This window comes from Tyto alba, unplaced genomic scaffold (genome assembly GCF_018691265.1).
Source record: "Tyto alba isolate M040663 unplaced genomic scaffold, T.alba_DEE_v4.0 Super-Scaffold_3, whole genome shotgun sequence".
Classification (NCBI taxonomy): Eukaryota; Metazoa; Chordata; class Aves; order Strigiformes; family Tytonidae; genus Tyto; species Tyto alba.
In genome coordinates this window covers 18,025,898-18,047,322 of record NW_024881304.1, presented here as the reverse complement: position 1 = coordinate 18,047,322, position 21,425 = coordinate 18,025,898, and positions in this window count along the sequence as shown.

Here is a 21,425-nt window from a genome sequence, read left to right as displayed (position 1 = left end):
ACACTTTAATCCAAAAAAAAAAAAATCTTTGTCAAAGCAGCACTTTAAAAACTCCCCCCTTTTCAACAAAGATTTTAGCCAGCTCTAGCCTAACGTCCCTGTTCTCTAGCTAGGACCCATCATACCCTTTTTCACAGTTAAATCTGTCGATTTAACTCTCTGTACAGTGGGAATAACGTGGAACTGGGGTTGTGTTGAGGTTGTGCTCCCCCCTTACAGCCCGGACGGGGCTCTCGGACCTGCTGCGAGGCGAGCACGTCCCCGCTCAGCGCTTGAATAAAAATTGCTCCTCGCTTCCCGCGGCGTTGCTTCGTGGTACCATCGGCGTTCAATCACGGTGTTTATGGAGAACAGGGAATGCCGGTTTTAATAAACAATCATACTTCCCTAATGTGTTAAATTGTTGAATGAATTAACCTAACTTTCTGCAAAATGTGTTTTAAAACAAATTTTATGCCTGCAATACTGGCATATACTGAAATCTATGGGGAAGAACTCAATAAAATGCTGGCAGCCTGGGGATTTATTATTTATGTAATTTTTTGAAGTTTTTTATCTTTCTGGAGCCTGTAAGCAGATGGGCTTATAACATTTGATTTCCCCAGATCCTAATTAAAACTGAGAACACTGAAGTTAAGGAATTAAGTGACCATTACTTAATTTTTCTCCCATTAAGTTGTGTTTTTTTTTTTTTTTTCCTTTTCTTTCTTTCTTTTTTCACGCTCTCCACGACTGCGCTGACTTTTCATTTATTTTGACAGCATTTTGCAGTCGTAACGTGACTCGGAAGGAGTCTGAAGCAGCGTTTGGGTTGCCAGACCCTTTCTGAAAAACGTCCCTGCCCGACTGCCCCGCGCGGTACCTTCGCGGTGGCCCCGGCCCCGACGGCTCCGTGTCGGCGGGCGCTGGGGCTGCCGGCGCGACGGCGGCAGCGGGCACCTCGGAGCTGTGACTTCTTCTGTCCTCCTCAGCCCCGGGAGGCAGGAATGGGCCACCACACCTCCGTGGGTGCACGAGATGGAAGGGTAGGATGGGTGTTTTTAACGAGGTTCGCAGGGCTGCGAGGTCCCTCGTGTCTTCGTGCCTCCTCCTGCGCTTGGTGTATGCAGCCCTTATGATCACGCTCTTGCTCGCCAGGTACATTAGATATCTGTTGAAGCAATGTTCACAGCCTGGTAAATGAAATTTAAAAAAAAAAAAAAAAAAAAAAATACAAAACCAAACAAAATCCCAACAGATAAGTGCCATTCCTTCTACACGTAGCATAACCTTGGAGGTGACCCTGAGTTTCAGACCCCACCAGTCTTGCTGATGCGGAGTAACCGGCTCATCAGATGACAACCGACAGCCCTGTGTGGTGATGTTATTAAGTTAAATTGTGAGTTACAAATGTATCTTGGGCTTTAATGCTTGCTGATGAGTATAGCTTTACATTTACATTTATATGACATTGGTTTTTTGCTGGGTCATCATTGCCGAAGTTTGAAATGTTGATAATTACAGCGTGGCCATTTCAGCACCGGGGGGCTGCTTCTGCTGTTCTGGAGAAAGGCTTACAGGTGGGGGGTCTGGACCCAGCTGCAACTCTGATTTATGCCACATTTTTTAAATCCCAGACCACATCTGCATTCCTTACAAGACAGAGGCTCAAGCAAATAGAACAGCAGAAGTCTGTGTAAGTAGATATGATGCTAAAAAATAAAATGTGCAAACCATACCTGCCCAGCACAAAAGGCAAGGCAGATTACGGCTGAAAAATGGCTTGTGTAGAAGGTGTTTACTGGGTGCTGGGTTTTGCTGTCTAGCAGCGTGGCACTCTTATTGTGATGTGTTATTGTATAGCCTGCAAGGAACTCCCAGAGAAGTATTTTTAAAATTAAGTGGCAAAAAAGTAATTGTTTGTATTTCCAGCAGCTTTTCCTAGTGGGGGTTTTTGAAACGGCACAAAGCATTCCTGTGAATGTTAGGAATGGCCTGGGTTTTCTAATGAGGTTGTTAGGTACGTCTGCTCCCAGTCAGATCCCACTCGGACACACAACTACCTCACTTAGACATTTCTCCCCTTCTGTTAAATTGCTCTGGGCTTCCAGCGGCTGCAGACGCGGCTGTGGTTCTGGCTCTGTGCCATTGGAACCGGAGCAACACAAGACCAAGATGTGGGCTGGGAGGCAGAGAGACTGGGATGAATTAATTGCTAACATTACGAAAGGAAATTATACAGCCGCACTAATGAAACTCATGGTTCAGGCCACAGGCTGATGGCTTAAGAAGGTCAACAAGACATGCCTCACCCGGGTATCTCATTGCTCTGCTGGCTGGCTGGCCCTGCACTGAGGTGCTTGGATGCACCAGAGCCGTTCGGATATGGCGATTAGACCAGAATAATTGCATCTGGAGTTGTTAAGTGAGTGGTAGATACAATATATTGTTTGTTGGGTCTTTGCCATCCTCTTGCTTTCCCTTTCATCGTGGTTCAAAAGCCCTGCGTCCCGGCGTGCCCGTTAGAACGGCAGCCGCCTCCAAGGGCGCAAGGCTCCTGGGCTGGCGCTGCCACACCGTCAGAAATTAATCAAGGCACATCAGGACGGCCGTAATTACTGCTGGTAGTTAGGCAGGTACACTGCAACAGGGCTAAAATAAAGCCACTTTTGTCATTGGTAAGATGACTGAAATGAGGCGTTAGGTTAGGTTGGTTAAATTTGGTTAGAAAAGCATAAAGCAAGTGTAGAAATGTATTGTTACCCTCTCAGAGATTTAGAGTTTATGTGAATATTTCCCATCTGCCTCATGAGTGATCTGCTGTTGTTTTAAATTTCCATATGTTAGAAAGAGAAGAATTTGGGGACTTTTTTTCTGAAGGAAAAACCAAACTGCTAAGCATTTAGACATTGAGAGAAAGCATGAATCTTTTAAGGAGCTACAGTAAGTTGTACATAGTGAGTAGTCCCACGCAGCTTTACATATATATTTTAATGCTTCAAAATGGCTAATTTCCCAAAGGTGAGGAAAATTGCAAGCAAAATAGACTGAGACGAAAAATGTAGAGGTAAACATGTGAATGAGATTTGGAAGTATCTTACAAAGAGTTCTATTAGATGATTAAAAAGGCTGTGATTCCATAGCCCAGAAACAGCTTTTGCTAAAAGTATTCTCTAACTCGTAGCATGAAAAAGGCAACTACTAGATATAAAAATAATAAAAGAAAAAAGAGGACACAGACGTTTATATACATTCAAAATTTCCAAGTACGGAAAAAGAAGGGAAGCAAAAGAAACCAGTTTTGGCTCCTCCATTAAGGAACTCTCCAGGAGCTGCTGAGTTTTTTGGCTGGGTACGAAGATTTTGAACAAATGTACTAAAGCTAACAAACTTTCTGAAGGCTCTAACCCCTGTAAATGTTGTCATGTGTTCAGAAGGGCAGGTGGGTGGCTCAGCCTGTGACTGCCGCTTACCCTCCTGTGAATCCTTTCAAAGTCGCTGTGAATTTGGCTAATGAAGAAGAATAATTGAATAAATTTCACTGTGGTAGATGATGTATATTGCGTTTAGCTGTGTGCTGTGTATAGGAGTCTTTTATTATTATTTAGGCCTTTACCTCAGTGTGAGATGTTGGTATTATGGGTATTGTTTTATTTGAGTAGTTCCACCATGTGATATGCCCTTCAGCTGTTTGAATTCCCAATATCTTGATCATGTTTTCTACATCTTTTTCCTACTTTCTGGCTGCCTCATAACTGCTCAAACACAGCGAGCTGCTCCCAGCGCTTCCAGAGCAGGTCTGATGCCCTTTGATACCAGCTCTCTAAACAAGAGCTAATGTCAATACTCATGGAGATCTACATCTCAGGCACTATTAATTCAGCTGAAATATTTAAAAGTGAAGAAAGTGAAGGAGAAAACCCTTTTCCCTGTCCTTAGCCTGGCTGCTTATCTTCAGACACCCAGTGCACCTCTCCGCACTGTTTTTTTGGTGGAATATTGGAGGCAGAAATTCTGCCACGGGGCAGAGAGAGGTCTTTCTTTCAGTGTCCTCGTGCTTAATTTAGTGTGCAGGAGCAGTTGGTTACCAGCGGGCCAAAACGTTGCTCAGGGAGGAGAGGGAGCGCTTCAATCCTTGTCTCTGCGCCGGCTCGACCTGCGGAGTCGGGGGGCAAAGGCACCAGACCTGGGGGTTTTTATGTGCGAGCTGATGCCTGGACTTGGCGGAGGCACTTGGAGAGGGCTGGTGGAGCCACCTCTAATTGCAGACCTGCCGTAGCCGCTCTTCCGTGCGTCCTCTGGTTGACCTTGAAGCAAACGCAGCCAGCGTGCTGTGAGAGCAGCGATCTCGTGCGGGGCCCGAGGGAGGGAACCCGATGGTACCAGGAGTCTTCTCTGCAGCAGCCTCCCGGTTTCTTTTTCTTTTCAAGGCTGAAAACCAAAGTATGTAACATCTGCGTTAGGCTGCCAGGAAACAGAGCAGATCTGCCATCTCCCAACTCGTCGGTGTTTCTCAGCGTGGCATGTGTGGTCCTCTGTAGGTCAAATAACAAATTACTTTAGCACGAAGGGGTTTGATGGGAGCAATGCCCCACCTGCAAACCTTGCCTACCAAGAAGACTTATTTATAAAGTATCCTTCTCTCTGTGAGGGAAGGCCTCTCAAATATATATTTTTTTAATTTAAAATTCTTAAAATGTGTAAGTCTTTGCAGCACCAAGTTCAATTGTTGATTCCGATATCCTCGCTCCCTGCTGACAGCGTGGGGTGGAGGCACTGGAAGGTGCTGAGCTGAAGCAGTGGTTAAGGACAGACCACAAATATTGATCCTCTCCCAAGAAAAAGTGATGCGAAGCAGCTTTGGACAACGGTACAGGCTTTTCGCTGTTGTAGAGGAGTACAGCAAGGGCCGGGCTGCGCTCTTGGGAGCGAGAGGGCTGGGGCTGAGGATGTAGTTTGAAGTTTCTGAATGAGCATGTAAAGTTTTCAAGCTGGGCGTGGAAAAACCAGGAATCCTTCGGTCTGTGGAAGCAGAGGGGTCTGGGACCCACTCTCGGTGGCGTGCATCCCTCTGAGATGTGGACGCTGATGCTTCTGCTCCCTCGGCATTTCCAGTTCTGCAAAAACACCGAGTCTCAGTGCGAATGTACAGCACAGCTCAGGCCTTCTGCTCCTTGGTATCGACCGTAATTTGGTGTGTTGTGTACAACATGCCCTGGGCAGGGAGAGGAGTGAGTAAAGAGGTTTGAAAATGGTTCTTCAGGGCGTGGGGTCAGCCTGGGCAGCCCAGCTGGCCGCTAATGACAGGCAGGTCATTTACCAGCTTGGAGCTTAATTAGAGCAGTGGTGTGACGGGCGCCGGCATGCTGTGTGATTGCTTTACTCTTTGGGTTTTGTGTCTCGTGTGTCTTTAGGAAATACGTGCTCCCTTAGGCTACTGGCAGCCTGTGTTTGAGGGCCTTCAGGGGACAGAGCATCAGCTTATTGCAGCTGATAGTAAGAATCAGATTATTATTAATTATAACATCATTTCTGCAGGTTACCTTCCAGTATTTCATTTTGGCACTGTTCCTGAGCAGTAAGACACAACCGATGTTATTCCTGCCCCAGGAGAGTCTGTTCTGCTCCAGGATGAAATGCACGTGCCCTGACACGACGCAGGGGCATCCCTGACGTCGCCTGCAGCGGGAAAACGCTTGTTATTTGCTACCCCTGGCTGGTAGGATCGTTGAAAGGGTGAGCAGATGTGTTTAAGTCTTCTGGTAATTTCTTGGGGAAATTGGAAAGAGTGATAGAAAAGGCCTCAAAATGTATTTCTGCATAGCCCTAAAACGGCTTTCTGGGGTGCTGCCATGATGCTGGCCAGGACAGTGGGTGTCAGCCTGCGAAACCCGTGTTGGCTCCCTGTGGGGAGTGAAAGTTGCTCGAAGTTGGTCAAAGTCTCTCCTGGTTTTGTTATCTAAATACTACTGCCTCTCTGTGTTTAAAAATAATAATAATAAATAAATAAACAAACCAACCCCACAAGCAAAACAAAACCCCCCAGGGAGACCCCCCCAATCGAGGGCAAGGCAGGCTGCAAGGGCAACCGGACCTGAAAGTCGGCTCGCCCCGGCCACTGCCATCCCTGCAGGGAGAGGAGGATGGTCTGGAATGGAAAACGTTAAATAAAGTTTAATCTGCTAAAAATGTACCCAGTCTTGGTTAATTTGCAAACAGCCAGGGAAATGTAAAAGCCAACAACACTATCCTACCAAACCTACTGCTGCTTAAATGGCCTTTTTTTTTTTTTTTTTTTTTCCTCTTTTTCCCTAGATGCCAGATTATTTGCCCAAGCAGCACAGGGCTGGGGTCCGGTTTCAGGTGCTGGGTGCGTGCACGAGCACTGGCAGCTTCCAAGGGAACTTCCCATCAGGATCCCATTTTGTAGAGAAGCTGCCGGCACTTCAGCACTCGAGATGCTGCCCGTGCTCGTCACATCCCAGCCATCTGCAGGAGATTAACTTCCTTGGGCTTCTCTAAATCTCTCCTTCTTGTGATCTCCCAACATTGTTTACAAACCCCCAATTTATGCCCTCTACATTGACCTTTAAGCCTTTCTTACCTTAGCTGAACTTGCAGCATCTGAATCTGTTTACAAGGCTTTGCTTTCAACATAGCAGGGTATTAGAGACTGAATTTTTACCATATGGCACTTCCTTCACAGCCACATCTTCAAGAAATTGCTTGCAGGTGCAGGGATCTCAGTCTGAGGCTTTTTCCAACATCATTGTGACCCCAGTGAATATTTTTATTGACTATTTTTCTTTTTTCTCTGTAGCTATCAGCAGTTGTGCTGACTTCCACTTTTTTTTTTTTTTTTCTTCCCCCCCCCCCCCGCCCCTGTGCATTCAGAGACTTGCCTTACTATTACAGGAAAATCAAACAGGTACAATAATGGCTCAGGTCAGAAATATTCCATTGCATGACCTTTGCAAATCCTCTTTACTCGTGGGTTTTATGTGGTAAATTAATGCTTTAGTGAGAAAAGGTCGCAAAGTAGACATATTAAATAGCACTTGTTTTTGACCTGTGGCATCCTCAAGTCAAGAGTTTTGCAGATTTTTCTTGCACATGTTTCTCGTTATCCACTGGGTTTGCAGCTGAAACGTTTTTATTCATTTGGGTTTATTGGGGGAAGCAGCCGAATTATTCTGGAGCATGAGATATTCAGATTCAGCCTTCGCTCTGTGATCTGTGCTCCACAGGAGCGGGGCTCCGGCCCGTTAGGCGTGCGGCTGGTCGGCGCCACCAGCGCTGCCCTCTGCTGCCACCGAGGCTGTGGGGTGGGTTTTTCCCCCCCGTCACTCCCTATCTGGATGCCTGGATGTCTGTATCCCCTTTCTTCTCTAGAGACGGGCTTCCACGTGAGCTTGAAAGTCAAGTTAGACTGTCTGTTTTGCGATATTAATAGTTGGACTTTGCCCGGTGTGTATCCGTACTCCCCAGCGCAGGGAGTGAGAATAGTTTGTCGGTCCTTAACGAGGATGAAGATGTGCATGAGGATGATGATAGACTGCTCAATGGAAATGAGCCCAGGGCAATGGAAATTACAATACCCACGGCAGGAGAAGGGCCTTGAGAGCTTAATATGACATTATGAGGCAGCCCAGGCAATCCCAGTTGTGCATTATTGAAAGTTGTCCCATGATTTTTTAAGTGTAATTCCAGGGATTTTTAATGAAGCCACATCTGTCAGGGGTGCTACCCTGTAACTGGAGAGTTATCATGGGTAATACTTTCCTTTTTAAAAAGGGAGAAGTGACAGCTTCAGGTCGGTGCTCTGCAAAGTGTTAGAGAGGCTGAGGGAGAGAGTTGTTGCAGAGGTAAGAGGCAAGCAGACAGTGAAATACATTATTATTACTATTGCATTGCAATCTAATTTGGTATATTGTTTTTTTTTTATTATTATTATTCATAAAAGATCACTTTGTATTTTTTTTAGACAACGATAATGGTTGGATATGATCTATTTAGATTTAAGCAAAGCATGTGACACACAGGAAATTATTATTTGAGGTTGATACAATGGCAATTAATATTAAAACTGTAAGGGAGAGAAGGAGCTGGCTGAAGGAGAGACTGTATTCTATATGTCAGGGAGTTACGGGGAGGGGGGGGGTGTGGCAGCAGTGGGGGTAGGATATGCACTCACTAAGCTTCCAAAAGGAAAATTGGCAATACTGAGGAAGTCTAGATGTGATATGGGGAGAATTAGCTGACAATATTGATTAAGGTAATAGAAGTGAGAGGAAACTGGATAGCATAAAATGCAAAATAATGAGTTTATAGCAACACTTTGCTATCACCTGGGGACTTGTCATCTAGGAATGATGGAGAGGGGAAAAAGATCTGACTTACAATGATTGTAGGATGAGGTATGCAGCCCACTTGTGAAAAGACTATGTGATTTATTTTTTGAGGATGCATTAGGTAAGGCATCGTTAGTAAAGACTCGACAAGGTTACAGCTGCTGTGCAAGGCCTTGGTGTGACCTGATTTGGAATGTTTTGTGCAGTTCCAGGAATTTATGTTCCAACAGTTGAAATTATTTGGATCAGGTGCAGAAAAGGTCTTCTGGGATGATAAGATGAGTGTAGTATCTTTCTTACAGAAGTGTATTACAGGAGCTTATCTCGCTCAGCCTGATAACATGGAGGTGGAGAGGGGATAGGCTGACTCTGTGCATTTGGGAGTAAGAGTCAAGGAGGAAGGATATTTTCTTTAATTAAAGGAAGACATGGGTTCACTATTGAATAAGCTACAGGTTGAAAACTAGTAAGTCCAGATGAAAATTAGTAGGTGCTAAGGTGATTGCTAGCCATTCCAGGAGTAAATTCTTACAAACTAGCAGTAGGGGAGAGGGAGCATAGCACCCATCGTGAGCAGTTGAGAGCACGAGCTTTGTTAGCCCCTTATCTTCGTTTTGTGGGATCTGTATCTGTTTGTGTCTCTGCCAGTTCCTGATAATTTTTCAGCTTCCATTCCAACTGGATTTATTCTTGCTGTCCTTTCTCTGCTCCTTTCCTTTCTGCAAAGCATAATATAAATGATATCATAGTCTTGAGTCAGAGCTTTGGAAACCAAGCTTTTCAGGAAATGTGGAGTTAAAGCAGAATTAATCTATGTTGCCCTAAATGTTATATTAACTTTTCATTTATTTATATATTATAGCAAATGGACTCAAACTAGAGATTTATGTGTCTCCTGGAAGACTGTTTTGATACAGTTTATTGAAATAAACTGGAAACATTAGAGAGATGTCTCTTTTAACTTGTGGCCTGAAATTAAAATTAAATGATCAGCGTATTGGCTAATTAAGAGAAGACATTTGGAATTTAAGTTTTACTATTCAGTATAACTGTAAGTCACAGGATAACGATGATAGTTAAAACAACATTATGAGAGACTGACATTTTCATTCCGGTGATGAACTTGGGGAAATGAATCAACCAATTTAAAGTTTAATGATGTCGTCAGCGTGGCTGAGCGTGCGTGCTCTCCACTGGCAGCGTAGCGCCGTCCGAATGTAAAGCTGCTTTAAACAGGAGTTAATTTGGACTTTTATTCAGCAATTCAGTTGAAAGGGGCTATTATTTGATATCACTTCAACCTGAAACGAGTGCCAGTTCAACTAGCAGGGAGTGAATTAAATTTGATTGCAATAATGCGCGTAAAAAGCCTGTGTAAAACCAAAAGTTAAATGCCCTTTTATTGGGGTGAGAACTGTTAGTTTTGCAGAAGGAATTGTAAAATCCTGGGGGAAAGTGCGGGGGGAAGGAAGTTTTCTTTACAGCCTGCGTTAGGCAGCCCCGTGCTGCGGCCCGCCTGCCCTCGGGCGGGCAGGCACTGATGGGCTCGGTGGTTTTTCTGGGCCCAGCGGCTGCAGTTTCGCCCCCGCGGGTGCCCCTCGGGGTGCTGGGCCAAGCTCAGCACCAGCCCCACGGGACTGGTGGGCTTTTGGCTACCCCGGAGCACGTCAGCGCTGCCTCCGCGACGTCCTCTGCTCTCACCCCTGGTTTGAAGCTTTTCACCCAAGTGCAGCCGTTTCCGAGCCTTTTACTTAGAACCCGGCCATCGTCACGCTGAAAGCAAAACCAGCGGCCAGGGGCAGGACGGACAGCCCCCAGGATGGCTTCAGGGCCCTAACGAGCTTTGTCCTCCCCAACGTCCCACTCGACGTGGCAAATGGCAAAGAGAGGCCCGGAGTATCCCTGTGTCAGGGTAATCCCACGGCACGGGAGCCCCTGTCCACACTGAATTCCTCCTGCTTTGGCCTATCTCATCAGGTGTTATTTGAGCAGTAGCACTGGGGTGGTTTTTGTTTTTGTTTTGTTTTTTTTTTTTTGTCAAATTAAACCAAAAACGTGGTTTCACTGGAGAGCACTCCCAGTCCATCACTGGAGCTGTTGCTTTTAAAGAATGAAATTATCGAGTTAAGTCAAATAACTAAAAGGAAAACAAGGAAATCACGGTTTGTTTATAAATGACTTGTGAGCATAAAAAGAGACTACATTTGTTGACCGAATTATTCATGATGCATTATTTGCTTAGCCCTAGTTAGTAGCAGATTTACAATAATTTCTTCTCTCTCTTGCTGTTTGACTCGGAGCAGATAGCTGTTTCCTCTGTGGATATTATATTAAAATTTTTATGTACAGTAAACAGCATTTCTTATTGCAGGCATCTCTCTTGAAAGTAAAAGGTTTTTTTTTTTTAAAAAAAAAAAAAAAGGAAAATGCACCATGAAGATTGATTTATTTTCTATTTATTGAGTTAAAATTCGCAGACTTGAATTGAAATGGGGTCTCATTATCAGCCTTGGTTGCATCTTTAAAAAAACCCCTTTTTATTGAAATATGTTCACAACATAATTTATGAAAGTATCAATTTGGCAGATTGAACTATATTTTTCTGAATTGAATATCTATTCTCTCTGATTTAATATTTAATAACTAAAGCATATCTGCTAGTGAACTAGATAGAAATGACAACTCTATGTGGGCTGCTTAGGGGAAGAAAATCCTGCAGGCAAGTAATATCTTAGTTTTCAAAGGATTCTTTTAAGCTATTCAATTCTTTTTCCTCTTTGAAATTTTTATAATAGTTTGAACAACCTTGAATTAACAAATGTAAATTAGTGTTTTAAATCACGCTTCTTAAATACGTACCTAGATAGCTTCAGAAAAGTGAGTTCTGAGTTCTTACAAATAGATATTTCTAGAGAAGATCCACAATTTAATGATCTTTTCAGCACTGAAATACACATATAAAATATTTTGTCTGAAATAAAATATTTGTGCTGCAGAAGTAAGATCCAGGTTTGGCTTGTTATTTGAAGGTGTGTCTAACTAAATATATTTGTACCACCATTGGCTTGAATCAGACTTAAGAATTATCTTATTAAAAAAAAAAGGGGGAAAAGTCTTTCTAATGAAGATCACAAATTACTTTTTTTTTTTTTTTTTTTGAGAAAATGCGTTCCTCATCTCTTACAAATTTGATGGCTAAAGGGACTTTGATGCGATTGCTGAGCTAGATAGCTACACGTGCAAAAGTTAAAATGACACATGATTGCTGCCCGAAACAAACCGAAATGAATCTCGTCAGAGGTTTCATTGGGTTTGAATAAGTTGATATTGGGTTTGAATAAGTTGATATTGGGTTTGAATAAGTTGATATTGGGTTTGAATAAGTTGATGTTGGGTATTTGCAGCTTTGACATGTGTCCGTACCGGGGGCTGGCACTGCACGGCCCTCCCGGGGAGCCCTGGGGCTGCGGGGCAACGCTGAACACGTACCCGAGGGACACAGAGGGACCAAACTAAGAGAAGGATTTTCTTGTGTTATTTCTGGCTGATTGAGTGTTTATAGCCCTGGCTACAAAAGCACGGCTTGATATTTCTGGTTGCCATTGCAGCCTTGTGCCTCCAAAAGAATATTCTGGTTTTGTGGTAGTGCAGGTCTGACGGAGGAAACCTTCGGCCGAGATATTACCCCGTCTCCTCAGCTACTCAGTGCTCATCGTGCTTCGGCGGGGGAGACGTGGCTGTGCCCAGGAGCTGCCCGTCCCTTGCAGGCACGCCGATCCCCTTTCCACCATCAGTGCTGTCTGAGTAAATAGAAAAGCCTAACGTGGCTTTACTCGTCGTCCAGCTCGGGTTTTGGCAGGGACACTGCAGGCACCCGGTGTGCTGCGCACAGGCGGATCCTTTTGGCCCGCCGGCTTCTGCTCTGGGAGATCTGGTCTGGGAGAAGGGAATTGCAGCGGTGCTTAAAGCTGTCGGGATGGTTTGGACACGTGTTATCCGTCTGCTTTCTGCCAGCTTGGGCCCAATTCAAACTGCAAGATTAAATGTGCTTACTTATATAATTATATGGCATTTCAAAATGTAGGAAGAGTCATAGCAGAATTAAAGAGCAAAAAGCCCTTTGGCTTTTCCATTAAGCTGAAAAAAAAACCAAAACAAAAAAAAACCAAAACAAAACAAAAAAACCACCAACAAAAAACAAAACAAACAAAAAAACCACAACAAAAAACCAAAACCACAACAAATTTTGATTTGCTTAATTCGCAATTACCACCTGCCCAACAGTCCCGCCTTCCCGGCTGGGCATATTCTGGTAACAGTTAAACAGCTTTCATCTTTCCTTTTATTGCTAGCATATTGGCAGCTTGGGGGTTTGGCATAAATATTTGGATGCAATTAGAACAAAGCAATATTGAATTGTTTTAGTGGCAAACCATAATCCTTCACTTAAGGAGAAACCTCTCCCTTGAAAAGCAGCTCCTCTTGCCCTCCTGCGCCAGCCTTGACATGACGTATCAGTTGCAGTCTTCTGAGAAATGAGGAATAGCTTTTAAAGTTTGTTGGGGATTTCCCCCCCCCCCCCTTGATTTTACTTATTCCTGTCTTCCTCCAGCACTTAATTGATTTCTGCATCCTTGCAGCATCATCTTCCAGGCCTGAAGGGCATCAGGGTGGTGCCTTCCCTCTCTTTCGTGGCTTTGATCCAGTCCTAATGGGCAAGAGCGGTTCGGCTTAAACAGCGGCAGAGCTGTGTCTTGAAAGATGTGCAGAATAATTAACTGGCAATTTATAACGTGTTAATTAAATGTAGCGATCATTTCACGCTACTGCAATCTGTAATAACGCGTGTGTGCCTTGGTAGGCAGAGATTTACGGTCGCTGTGGAAAGGGCCACGGGCCCTTTCTTGAATGCAGTAGATCACTGGAATTGGGCTCGCTTTTGAGAGCAGTTGTGGGGTTTGGGCTGGTGAGAAATTGGAGGACTGATGGGTGCGTGCCTGGGGGAAGCCTGGCCGGCTCCTGCTGGTTTTAATTTGTAGTTTTTCAAATTAATTTAGCCCCAGGGGCAGGTGCTGAGCTTGCCGCCCTGGGGCTGGGGCTGTGTGGTGCGGCTGCGGCCCCGCTCGCCCCCCAGCGCTGCCGTGGAGGGGGAACGGGCCAGTCGGGGTCCCGGGGGAATCCCGAGGGGGTTGGGGGGGGGGGATCCTGGGGGGGGGGTGGGGGGTGTTTTCAGGCGGTGCGGTGACATTTCATCGCTGGCGTGCCCGCCGGGGTCTGGGAGGCCGTGAGAGCCCCAGGCTCAGCGCGGCGTGTCCTCCTGCAGATGGAAATGGAGGGCTGGGGCTGCTGGCATCCACGGGGCTGCACCCCTCCGAAATCAGTGCCAGGAGAGCAAGGACGAGACGGGAGCAGACGCGTGTCTGGAAGAGGGGACGGCACAAACGGGGTGGCCTCCCGCCTCTGCAGGCCACCGGTGCGGCTCTGGCAGCTGACAGCGTTGCGCAGCCTATTTTTGCTTCCTCAGGCATGTGTGCTCTCTCCCTGAAAAAGCCCGATGAAATAAAAAATAGCTCTTCCCAAGATTCCCGGGCCAGGTGAAAAATATAATCCCCAGACCAAATGGCCAACAAAGATGTCTGTTGAAGGAAAGCTTAAAATAAAACTGTTGCTGGGCAGAAATGAAAGCTTAGGGTTGGCAAGCGTAACGAGACTTGTAATATGTAATTAAAATCAAATTTATCAAGACTAGCACTCATTACATGGGGTTTGGGTTTTTTTCCAAACTCCTGGAACTATGAAGTTCTTGGAGAACTTCAGTGATCAATAACCCATTACAATAGTGACACAAACCCTGAACCTAATTACCAGCAACAGCGCAGTAGAGCTTACCTAATGAGTTATAAGAATTATTGGAATGAGCAGAAGTGTGGGGGGTTAATATCTTCTTTTTTATATATTTTTCTCTATATATCTTGAATGCCAACAGAATTCAGATTAAAAAGGAGGATGATTAAACTTGTCTTTTATCAAATCTCAAACCGCAAGCACAGCATCTGTTTTTCACCTGCTTGGATAAAATTCTGATTTTCTGGAATATAAGGAGCCACCTTGTTTTACTAACACAGTTCCTAAACCTTGCTGCATTTCATTCTTAATGAAGCATATAGATGTACATTTTTTTTTTTTTTTCTCCTCCATAAAATGGTTCTGTGTGTAGGTACTTATTTTCTCCCCTTCTATTAAAGTGAATCTGTGCAGCTGGAATCTGAAAAGAGTTAAAACTTGGTTGTGTCCTGTTCTACAGAAATCATGAAACCTGTCGCCTGTTACGGCCTTTGGATCAGGTTTAAGATCCATCCAAATCGAGTGTTGGAAGTAAGAATGGCCCCGTCCTCTGGGTCCCTAGGGGGAGGGATCTGCCCTCCTGTGAAGCCTCAGACAGGTGGATGTGTGAGCAGGACACAAGGATGCTCTAACATCAGTGCGGCTGGTAGTTCACATTCTGGTAACTTTGTTTCATGAACATTAGGTGGTTTTATTTCTTTTTAGAAATGTTTTGCTCATGGATGTGTTGTCTTCCTTAGCATTCAGTATATGGAAGTCATATATTGCTTTGGGGAGAACAGCAAACAGAAGTTTGGGCTTCCTGTGACTTAGTGGGCAGAAACCAGACACAATAAATATCTGGCTGTTGGCAGCTTATTTGTAATTTGCTGGCTGATCCATACTGGAGTTTTCTGCTCTAATTAAGGTTTTCTCTGCAACGGTCAACTCAGTAGCCAGCTGGTTGTAAGTGGGCAAAGGATGGAAAAATCAGTGTTTGGGCTGAAGCAATTTTACTCTTTTTACTAACGGTTTTCTGCGGGGCTCACCAGAAAGGAGGGGAGCGTGAGCTCCCCCAGAAGAGCATCTCCTGTTGCGGCTGTCAGAGGCAGAACAGGCGCTCGGAGCCACTGCTCAGCTTCCTCCTGTTCTTGCCTGTGACTGTGCTTTCTGTCCTCATTTACTTGTGTATTCAATACCTGTACAGATAAATACATTTCTTCCTGAGAGGCGTCCAGTCTTGATTCCGAAATGCAGAGTGATGGTGAACTCACTGCTTCTCAGCTGGGCATTAGACGCACTGACCAAGTTCATTTGGAGGTTCCCATTTGAATTTTTCAGCATCCAGTCACTTATTCCTCTTCCACCTTACAGTCCCAGATTGAAGAACCCTCCAGTGCTGTTTTTTCCTGAAAATAATCAAGGCGATACATTGTAATCAAGCCATTTCTCAGTGTTCTCGCTCAACTAGGTTGAACTTTTTTCAGTTTCTTCCTGCCAGTCCTTGAACCCTTTTCTGGTATTTTCAATTGTTCAGGTTTTTCTTAAGCAATAAAGGGGAGGGATGGATGCTCTGCTGCAGTGGCGTTGGTGTCCTTATTGCTCCGTACGGGTCCCCGTCTCTGCTCCCCAGGGACCTGCCAGCACCCCGCTCCAGCGTGCAGCCGGTGGCTTGCCCGGGGAGATGGCTGGGCTTGGAGACAGGGAAACCTCCACAGGTCATGCACAGGAGTGAATTTATATGTACATATATACCTACTGATATTTAGAGATACATCCATAAACTGTCTAGGTACCTACTATACGTGACTGAGTCTGTTAAAATGAACATGTCGCTAACTTCCCCAAAACACTAAACCAGGAAAATTTCTTGAATTCAGCCCTTTATACCAGGGACTTGGGAGCTTTCTATTTGTAAAAAGGCAAAAAATTCCACCCGATTTTAGCTTTCAAAGCTGAATTTGGCTTCTAAGGTTCATTTAATCACTACAATGGCTTAGTTAGAGAGAACGCTGCAGAAGGGTAATTTATCTTTATTTGTCAGCTCCCCAGGGCTGAGTTCTTTTGAAGGGCAAAAGTGAATAGGAGGTAAGAATAAATTGTAAGCTGTCCAATTTTTGACCTGTGATTTCTTGCAGACATTATGTTTAGGGAGTTTTTGAACAGTGGTGTCAGGAGACCATGGGAGAAACCTGTAAGGGGTTGCCAGCCTGTGATTTGGCTGAGCCTGTGAAACGCCGTAACGATTTACACATTTTCACCAAGGAAAATATGTACAAGAGTTAAAGGGGGACAGGAATGAGTGGAGTTCTCTGCAGATCCTCGTAGTTATGGTGGGGCAGATTAATTTGAGCAATATAAATTGGCTCAATGGAACTACATTTTCCCTCTGTTTCAGTGGGGCAGCAGCAGCACAAGCCTCATCCAACACCCACCAAAATCAACAGAAGGGCTCCTATTGATTTCAGCGGGGCTTGAATGTTATTTGATGAAAACTTCACTAAAGCCACCTTGCACATGTCCTGACTAGTGTTGTTGTAAGGGAAGCGGCTTCCTGCTGTGCATTGAAAAATGGGTCACTTCTGTGATTAATGCTGATTCCTAGGAAAGCTCTCCTTGCGCTAGGTCATCGGTGCACGTGGACAGAGTGCTTCATCTCAAAGGGTCGCAAAATTGTCGGTCAATTACAGGAGTTAATTGGGATGTAAAACCCCGCTAATAAAATTATATGATTGCAAAAATACAATGACATTTGGGAAATGGACTTGTTAATGTTTCTAACGGTAACTTTGCTCGCTTGCATTGTGCCCCAGGTTTGGTTTTGTGGTTGCATTGTCCTGCTCTGGTGCCTCTTTCCAGATTCTGGTCCACGCACTCATAACCTTTTTCTTATTTGGCTCTTAAACTGAAACCATCCGAATCCAAAGTTTAAAAAGTGTGGTTTCCAGTCCCACTGTAGATACAGCTAGAACCCTGACAGACCAATGGTAGAAATCCTCCAAGAACAGTCATTCTTCACAGGGCTCGCTCTTGATTGCCAGAGATTAATGAACATTAGCAGTTTGGCTGGAAACTGGGATTGCAGAGATGAAAATCAAGCAGGTTTTACCATTCTGTTGGCTGATGAAATCATGCTTGTTCAAAGGACATAGTGTTGGCATGATTTAGCCACCACCAAAGCCGATGGACGTAATGTCCCAGTCAGAATTAGCAGTGAGCTGGTTAACGCACTTCAGCTATCTCACCCTAAAACTTCCTACATTTATTCATCGCGAAGCCAGACAATTTCAAATTTCTCATGTGAAGTCAAATGCCACCTATATCCCGTCTCCTGCAGGAAATCAGAAGTCATCTCAGAGAATTAACTAGACTCACGTATAAAGCATATAAATTGGTGTCAGAGCTCTCTGTGTCTTGGGTAGCTTATATCTGACACTGTTTCATTATTAAATGATTCTGACAGTAAATTTGGGGTTCCCCATGAAGTGTATCTAGGTATATGCGTGGGAAAAATTTATCTTAAAATTTACCTTTATTATGACTTGACAAAATGCAGTGAGCTAATGCTTACTAGCTGAATTATTTTACATACAAACTTCTAAACTTAGTCTTAATTTTGATAAATGATCAAATGAACAAATCGATCACATATAGCATATGTTTGATTGTCCTTAACAGAAATTGTTAAAGATGCATAAACGGAAATTGTTTTTCCTAAACAGTAGGAGAAACTTGACTGTAATAGTAATAATATTTTGAATTAGAATATTAGGCTTTGATTAGAGGTAGTGTCTTGTGGTTAGGTTCATGCGTTTAGCTCTGTCACATTATGGCATTTATTTTACATTCTTTCATTGCTCTTCGAACAGTTCAGTTTGGTAAATGGGATTTAAGAGGTAAAAGTCATCTTGAATCTGTTTCCTTGAAGAAGAACATTCAGAAGGTAAATTGGGCTTTTTAGCTGTTAGAATTGCTGTGGATTCTTTAGTTCTCTTTTTCACTTTTCTCTTTGTATTTCATACTCGCATGCCCATGTTTATTTTTTATCAAGGTATCTTGATTTACCAGGGTTACAGCTAAACAAGTTGACCTCATGTATATGGTGACAAGAAGGTACAAGCAGCAAAGGGCAAGTGGTGTGCAGCAGCATTTGTTTCTAGAACATGACCAATGACAAATTTATGGTGGATGCTTGGTTTTATATTGCCCATTAAAGCAGTATTCATTCACAGTGGTGAGCAGACAGCACACACAAATTCCCAGTTTAACGAGATTCAACTTAGTTTACTTTTATGTGAATTTTCTGTTCTTTCTGCTCCAGCCTGGAGGTGTCGGGGAGCTGCTGCAGCCTCCACCGTGCGCAGCAGAGCAGCAATGAACTAGCGGGGATGAGATCTGAAAACTGAGATAGGTTGGAAGCCCTTTGGGAAGCTGGGACATTAATTAAAGCTGGCAATAATTAAGCATGTCCTAGCTCAGGCAAGAAGGAGAGCTGCTGAGCTCAGCAGAGTCTCTCCCACCTGGTGGGTAACGTGGGATGGGACCCGGAGGGAGCCCGTGTTTGTGCCCAGATGCAAGATGTGTAACTCTCCTTCTCCCTTCTTCTGGTGGAAAGAGGCTGAAGCAGAGCTGGGCGCAGCTCGAGGCACCCAGCAGTCAGACCTTCTGGTTGATTTTTGTCTTGGGTATTTTCAGTTTTCACCCCTAAGTTTGGATTAGGGATGAGGATGCCTGACGAAGAGGAGGCGCCAGCGAAGCCCCACGCCAGGGCTGCCCCAGGCAGTGCTGCAGCCTCCTCCACCTCCAGATACTCCGTAGGGTTTCCTGCTCTGTACTTGGGCACTGCACAAAAGTAGGGACCTGAAGACAGTCGAGGATGTTCTGTAAAAGGAAGAAGAGCTGATAGGATCTGTATGCAGAGGCATAAAGCTGTTCTCTGCTTTTACCAGGTTCCTAGCTTTAAGCAGGCTATAGTAAATTAGCCAAAACACAGTCACAAAATAATGCCTATTGGCTGTCCTTTCAATAAAATTTTCTTTCTGTCCTTCCTCCTCTTTATGATAAAGTTGAGGAGTTTTAAGTGAGGGTAAAAAGCTGCAGACACCGAGGCAGCTGTGCGTACGGCCCCAGAGAGGATCGGCAGCGACAGGGCTTGGGGCTTGCGCCATCCCCCAACACCTCAGCCCTCGTCAGCCACCGCTATTAAATGGTTCCAGAAATAAAGATCTTTGTTCCAAACCCCATTTTAGGTTGCTAAGTGACAGCGGTGTGCTTGCCTTTCGCATTACTTACTAAACCCAGTTTCTGAAAGCAAGGAAGCGAATAGTTAAAAACATGATAAAATTCAGAGTGCCTGGTATTAAATACATTATTCTTACTCGGGGGAAAGAAATGCACATTTCGGGTCCCATGAAGGCCAGCCCTCCATCTCGAGGCAGGGAGCACGGCTGAGGAAGGGGTAGTTAAGCCCTTCAAAGCTGCGTGTGCTGATCATGCCCCTTCCAGCGAGGGGATGCTCCGGAGCTCGCGCTGTTATCAGGCCAGGCACTTGTCTTTTCCTTCTGAAAACACACAGCCTGTGGGTGGAGGTTGCTCAAAAACATTTTTCAGTGTCCTGCTCCTGTTTTTCACTTTTGCTTCACTCCCAGAAAAGCAGGTATCATTATAAATGATGGTATTTCTAAATGATGCACCTGTTTCTCCCTCTGAAGTGCCTCTTGAACATCAAAATCTAGGCATGTTTCATTTTCCTTCTCTAGTACGATTTTCTTTAGAGATAGGAAGAAATGAACATTTCAAAAAATAATAATACTAAAAGCCAAAATCCAAAGTCAGCTTTCAAATTAGGCCTTGTTTAAAACAATGTGCCATCATTCCTGTTGGTCCCTAGCAGGGAGAGGAGGAATTTGGGGCTGAATAATTTTGCCTTGGGGAACATCCTGGTCGTAGTGTGGTTCTTTGGTTTGGAGAGAGAAAATCAAGTAGGTGACACCTCAGCTCTTGCCTTGAATTTGGTACAGTGCTTTAATTACCTTAGCGTGTAGGGGAAAATAAACTATGCTAGTTAAGCATCTAGAGCTGCACACTGCCTCCCTGGAGGAAGGGACAAAAATTTGTTGAGAGGGACTAAAATAGGATTTCTTAGTAAAAGCTCATTAACAGTGCCTGTGTCGCTGGTCCCAGCATTAACTATGACAAATATGTGTATTTCATGATCACAGGAAAGTGCTATTCAAATATAAATAATTCCTTCTGTACAGCATACTTGAAAAAAAAAATTGTCAGATATTTTCAGTCAACAGCAGTTGGCTTTGCAAAGCTCCTCATCAGCTGTGATCAGCTATTGGGGGAATGCTTATGGACACATCAAAAATAAACTCCAAAAAGCATCCATCCTCTTTATTGCCCCTTTCCAAAGTGAAAGGGTTTATTTTGTTGCTGGAAGAGTTTGCAAAGGACTGAATGAAACTGGGGAAGACAGAGAGAATTGACAGTGTTTAGTGTTTTTCCAGATATGTCATCAGGGTTTGATACCAGAAATGAGAGATAATTCATGTTCCTGTAGTGCTGAAAATACTCTGAAAAGTCGCCAAGCCACATAATTCTCTGAACTGCAGGAATAATCTGATGCTTTATGTTACTTTGGTTCAATACAGGTCTTAACACCTCACTCCTCCCCCTAAAAAATAAATTTTAGCACCCCTAAACTCGATGTGCCCCCAGACCATTTGCAAAGGGAAAGGGCATTGTCAGTTCAGTAGCGGTTGGGATGTTCTGTGTTGGTTTCCAGAAGTTTCCAGCGTTTGTGTTTGCAGGCAGAGATGCTCGGCCATGTGGGAAGCCGAGGTCAAGGTGCGCCCAGATGGGTTTTAATTTGATCACTTTGTTTATTGTAACTAGTTCTCTTGAAACCCCTGCATTTTATAGAATACTGTTGGTGTGTTCTCTGCAAGTCGTTCAGTGCTCTGGAGTGTAGGAGCAGAAAAGGTAACGAAAACACCGATATCTTCTGTGAAGGTGCTTGGGCTGTGCTGTTACACCTCGTATGGCTTTAAAAATTCATGCTCCACAGGCAGTAGGAAGTTGCTTAAAATCCAAAAGAGCTACAAAAATTGAAACGAGACTTTTAAATAACAGTCATATTGTAGATATGCGCTGCAATCCATTGTGCCTTACCTGATGTGGTAATTACTACCGTTACAGAACATTTTAATTACAACAGTGAGTCAAATCTCTGCATCTCATGAAAGCTCCTGACTACCAAAACTATAT